The 6,306-nt window shown below is 34.4% G+C and overlaps 1 long non-coding RNA gene across 1 annotated transcript; it reads right to left on the bottom strand.

Moving 5' to 3' along the window:
- Positions 1 to 1,742: 1,742 nt before the first annotated feature.
- Positions 1,743 to 6,300, bottom strand: LOC111367233. The gene is made up of 3 exons (XR_002697750.1): positions 6,120 to 6,300; positions 5,443 to 5,552; positions 1,743 to 2,060 (listed from the first exon to the last, which is right to left on the bottom strand). It is a non-coding gene; the product is annotated as an uncharacterized LOC111367233 (long non-coding RNA).
- Positions 6,301 to 6,306: the final 6 nt, after the last annotated feature.

Below are 6,306 nucleotides of genomic sequence, written 5' to 3' on the forward strand. Positions count from 1 at the left end.
CGGTGCTAGGTGACAAAGTTTACAACCGACTCGAGTCAATAATCGAGCTGAAAAATAACGTGTGAGAGTCGCATACTAAATACTCCAACTTGCAAGCTTTATGGTAACTATTAATTGCAAAGCCCCGTTTGATTCCCATAGATTTAAGTCTCTCTCTATATAAATTTTCATTTTTAAAAATGGGGACCAAGCGATGCTAGGTGACAAAGTTTACAACCGACTTGAGTCAATAATCGAGCTGAAAAATAACGTGTGAGAGTCGCATACTAAATACTCCAACTTGCAAGCTTTATGGTAACTATTAATTGCAAAGCCCCGTTTGATTCCCATAGATTTAAGTCTCTCTCTATATAAATTTTCATTTTTAAAAATGGGGACCAAGCGATGCTAGGTGACAAAGTTTACAACCGACTTGAGTCAATAATCGAGCTGAAAAATAACGCGTGATAGTCACGTGCTAAACACTCCAACTTGCAAGCTTTATGGTAACTATTAATTGTAAGGCCCCGTTTGTTATTATAAATTGTAAGGTCCCGTTTGATTCCCATAGATTTAAGTCTCTCTAAATAAAACTTCTAAGATAATTCACTCTCAAGTATAAGACAATTACTCTGCTCCTACCAAAATATTTACCAAAGAACAAAAATACAAATTTGTGTTGAACAAATTCTCACACCTCTCAGTGAACAACACAGAGTCGTTGGATTGCCATATATTTTCTCATGTCAATTGAGGAAACTTGGGAGCTACTAAAGTTCCATTTTTCCTTAGTTGGCCACAGTAAAATCAATTAACATTAGCAATTTTACTGAATTTCAAAATTCTTATCCATAAACCCCCTTTTTTTCATCTATGTAAAAAAATCAAGTGGACTGATGTGTAGAATACTAGCTGGCAATGACTATTATTGTTGAAGCTAATAATCAAACGAGGGGATAAAAAAGTAGGAAAAGCAATCTTTTCTACGAGGTTAAATATATTCACACAACAGCCTTTCAAAAACAACTACGTTTTAATTGCATGAAAGTTCATAACCTTTATATATTATCATATTTATATCACAAACTTTTTTTTTCGTATTTTTATTCTCAAATTAACATAAATTGTTCTTAATTATGATTTCTCTTCAAAATTTTATTTAAGATAGAGTAAAAAGACTGATTTACCCATTGTATTTTTAAATAAGTAAAACAAATTATAATATAAAAATGCCTTTCTCGAGGCCATTACGAAATGGGAAGACTGGGACGAATGGAGATATTCGTTTGGACTGTGGAAAATTTAATTAATGGATCGCCATCGCTTCCACAAATTATCGCTCGTCGATGATGTTCGTAATTCCGATTTGTGCAATATCCAGACGAATCACAAAAGCCAAAAGTCAAATCATCTTTATAGTTGCATGATTTCTTTCGCTACATTCAGTCGATGTTTAACTTAATTTTCCCCTGATTTGCTTTAACCGAATGTAAAAGGAATGGAAAAAACTTCATTGCGGCAACTAAAAGAAACACTTAGAACAAGTGGGTAAAGAAATCTCAAGAAAGGTCAAGAACCAGTTGATATTAAAAAGATGAAATATAAACCTGGAATATAAAATGAAATTAAAAACCTTAAGAAACAGGCTGTAAATCAGTTTATAAAAAGAGGCAAACCTCAAGAGTAAGGTCATGAACCAATCGATAAAGATAAAAAGAAAAATCTTATGAATAAGGTCATACACAGAAATAAAAAGGAAGGAGAAACCTTAAGAATGGATTGTAAATTGAAAGATTAAAAAGGAAAAAACCTTATGACAAGGTGGTTGTTATAATTCAAGCCCACATAAGGCTTCCAAGATCAGAGAATCATTCACACAAGAACATAAACAGAAACCAAGAAGATCTACGCAAGAATGTATACGTGGTTCGCCAGTTCGGTGCAATTACTCACCTAATTGAGCTAATCTGCACTATGAATCTAAATAGGGTTGCAGGTCTTTGATGCAATTGCGGACCAGATCCAAAGGATCAAAAGTATACATGGGCCCCTTAGCAGAAGAAAAACCACTTTCAATAGCCCTGTAAATCGAACATGCCAAAGAATAAGACCATAAATTTCATCAGGATCCTCATTTTATAGAAACAATAGCAAGAAATTGCACTCAAATGGAATGTTTTAGATACATTAGAACATGCAATTATGATAGAATGTTAAATGATTAAGTAAATAAGGAAATTAATAGAAACTCTATAATATGAGCAGCCTCGGCACATTTTTCCAAGCTCCACCTTGTGATTCATACTCAAATTTGGCTACTTGATTCATTGTGGCCTGGAATATTTTCCCAATGGGTCTTTGGAGTTTTCTCTTAAGCATTAGGTGTCAGTTCAATATAGTTTTCAATCTGAGTGATTAGGAATTTGTTAGCTGATTTTTTATAGTTTTACTTGGTCAGTAGCTTTACTTTCGTTTTATTACTGCATGTTACAACGGAGTCCAACTGAGTCCTATTTTCTTGTATTAGTTGGCTAATATTCAGCAGTTTGTTGATGTATAATGTCCATGTAAAATAGATTTTTACATGCAACCAACCAGAATGTAGGAATATGGATACACTAATTAATTTCTAGGATATTTAGCAACTTCTTGGTTGCTACTCATTTGATTATGCCCACGTTCACAAATCATAATTTGTTAGTAAAATAAATAGGACTTTATTTCAAAAAAAAAACTATGTTTTGAATAGTATTTTTTGGAGAATGAGTCATTAAAAATAATGAAAAGTTTTAGGTTTACGTATAGAATATTTTATTGCGTGAATGTATAATTGAAAATGAATATAAGAAATAGATTAAAAGTAAAGTAAATTAAATGGAATCAAACAGGAGCTTAATGTTGATATATGTTAGAATAACTCATTAGTTTTCAGGCGGGGGTTGAGAAATTTATGTAGATTTATGTTATTAGAACAAATAGACTGTTAAATAAACTTCAAACTACTAAATTTCTAGCATGTTTTAATTAGAACATAGCTGTTAATGTGTGTCAATTTTTAAAATATAGAAACAAAAGCAAAATTTTGAAAAAGAACAAAAGTTTAAAGTGTCTCCAAGAGACTATTTTATAAAGGAATTTTATCATTTTTATGTATTTTCACACACTCTAATAGTGTTTTCTATTTTGACTCTTCATTTTTTTCCCCCAAAAAAACATTTATTAATTCCTCCTCATTGTTTATTTAACATATTAAATGACCAATTAATTCAAAAATGATTAGAATAATTTAATAAGTAGAATATTGAAATATATGCAATCATTATAAATTGAGATAGAATGAGTTTAACTCTTCAACTTTTTATTTTATAAAGTTAAAACAGAATCTCTTGGAGCTTATTTTTAAAAATTCCCTCAAAAATAGAAAGCATCATGTATTTAAAGAATCTCTTAAAGATGCTATCAGGCAGAGTCCATTTATTAGTGAAGAAAATTAAAAACAAAATCAAAAGTTAAAAATAAAATAAAATAAAATAGTGGACTCTCCTTTTGGAGAGTCAAATGTAGGACTCTCAGGCAACAGATGGAGAAACCAAGAAGAGTTTGTTGAGCTCTCCGCTTCCTTGGACATTACATTAACTTGGGATTATGTAGAGTCCAATGCAAATAATGCTTTTTTAATTTAAAATATAATTAATAAATTAAAAAGAAAGCAAATTTTGAATAAAATATTGGAAAGTCCAATGGACTTTCCATTTATTAATGAGTTTAAGTTGGACTGAACTCTCCAACTAAAGAACAACATACCTCATTAATTGGACCATACATTAATTAATGGAGGAAATTACGAAAATCCAGGTGTTTAGAGATTAGAATTCAAACATCACGGATGAAATTTCCTTATGTATAAATCAGGTACCAAACATAAAAACCCTAATTCATTTGCCCAACCTTCTCTCTCCCCCACCACCCGTCTCTCCAGACTCCCCTAATTATTTTCCCTGCTCTCTATCACAAATAACCATTGGAGATTCTCACCGACAGAGACGTCGCCACTGTAGCGACGACGTTGTGAAGACTGGTGCCGGTTCCGATGTGAGACCGGCGCTACTGCAAGAAGACATGCGCGTCTGCAAGAGACCAGGAACGTCTTCTCGCGTCATCGCTGCTGTGTGGAGATGTGCAGGTATGAGCACTGTTACATGATGGCGCTCAAAGTGATTCTCGCGTCCCCGGATCTGCTATAACGTCTTCTCTGTTGAGCGTTGATGTGGGGGGTGTTGGTGATGTAGGGTGATAGTGTGGCGTGGGGTATCGCACGTCGGTGCTGCTGGCTTCTCTGTGCGGCATGGATATTGGTGGTGTTGGTCAGGTTTGTGGGGGCGATGGTGCGATGGATATAAGTATGATAGCGGTGGTGGCGATAGCAGCGATGGTGGTCGTGTTGCAGTGGTGATTTGGGCTGTGCAGCATGGATATTGGTGGTGTTGGCGAGGTTTGTGGGGGTGACGGTGTGGTGATGGTGCGATGGATCAAGGTAGGACAGCGACGGTGTTGATAGTGGCTACGGTGTTGATAGTAGCGACAGTGGTTGTGGTCAGTGTTTGGTGGTGGTTCTGGCTGTGTTGGTGAGATGTGGGTGGTGGTGATGGTCGTTGATGCAGGTAGTGGAGGTGGCCAATCTGTGGTATGTGTGCGGTTTTGTTGGTGCGATGTGGGTGGTGGTGTTATTTGCTAACGGTGTTGGTGCACTGTGGACAGAACGGGACGTGGTGTGCAGCGACGATGGTTGTGGTGATGCAAGTTGATGGTTTGGGTTGATTGTGGGTGTTTTTTTTTTTTTTTTTTTGGTGTGGTGGCGATGGTATGTGACCTTAAAATTTCATAGTCTGTGACTAAAAAATAATCTGTGACCTTAACATTTGGTCTATGACTTTAAAATTTGCTGATCTGTGACTAAAAAATAATCTGTGACCTACAAAATTTTAGATTTGTGACTTCAAAATAATCTGTAATTAATTAATTCGATAATATGCGACCAGTAAATAAATTCGTAACTAATAATTATGAATCTATGATCATTAATCGTGTAACTGTGACTTTGTTATATTTAATTAATAAATATTTTTAACTAATTATACAAATACCTGAATTTTGAATTTTTAAACTTTGCACTTGATTTGTGAATTGGTGTAAAAAATATACCTGAATTATGAATTTTTCCCTAATTAATGTGGAGAGTCCAATTAATCGATTGCATCCCGACTTGTGAACATTAAGGCCCTAGGCCATACATAAACTATGATAAGTTTTTATAAAATCAACATATTTAATCACCAAAATAGTAAGCTCATAAAGCAAATAAAGTTGAGCTTCTTAGATCATGCACAAGATTATATATCATTAGACAAATGACACAAAGTTTCAAAACATTATTTGTCATAGTTTGAATCTTTTAAATCATACCTCAAGTTTATTCTATTAATTTGAGCGCGCAGGGAAGGGGAGGTCCACTTTAAGATGCTCTTCTGCCAACGAATCAGTAAAGACTGCTAACTCTTTTGATAATCAAATACCTAAATGACAAAATGAATGTAACCCAGCAAAAGTAAGAATTTTCTGTAACTTCGAGAAAAGTCATGAATCGATAAGGTATATCATATCAACAAAGACGTGAAATAAACAGTTACTGAAATTTTTGTGAAACTAACTGAGAAAGATTATTTAATACTTCATAATTCATATTCATCTAAAATGCAAGTTAATATTCGAGATTCCAAGTAAACTAAGCTAACGTGGTATAGGAGCACAGAGAGTTAATCACAGAAACTAGCAAAAAGAGAAAATCTCCCCCTCCTTAATTTACAAGTTCAATCCTCAAATGTTCAGCCATCCTAAACCCTGCAAACTCAAAATATGACTGTTATAATGATATAATTCAATATGTGGACCCACCCTGCACCACTACCATGAAAAAGAACACCCCTGGACTCTTGAAACAGTATGGAATTACAGTCATGGCACTGACAAACATTACATATAGACCCCTCACAAAGACAAATGATGTAGATGGTTGAGTTACATATGATCACTAACAATACATGCATTATAATTTTTGGAATCAATGATAGCTTGAAAAGTACCTTGAAAAGCAAAACCATTGGCTGCTTGAGCCAATACCTCCAGGTCCATAGCAAACTCATTCAAATTTTATCTTTATCTGCAAATGATAACGTGGATGTTGCGGCACGGAACAAGTTGATTAGATTCAGACTCTTTGCCTTACGTACTCTGGTTGATAAGAATGCTAGTCGAATGGAAATCAAGTTT

The sequence above is a fragment of the Olea europaea genome, chromosome 18, assembly GCF_002742605.1.
Source record: "Olea europaea var. sylvestris chromosome 18, O_europaea_v1, whole genome shotgun sequence".
Classification (NCBI taxonomy): domain Eukaryota; kingdom Viridiplantae; phylum Streptophyta; class Magnoliopsida; order Lamiales; family Oleaceae; genus Olea; species Olea europaea.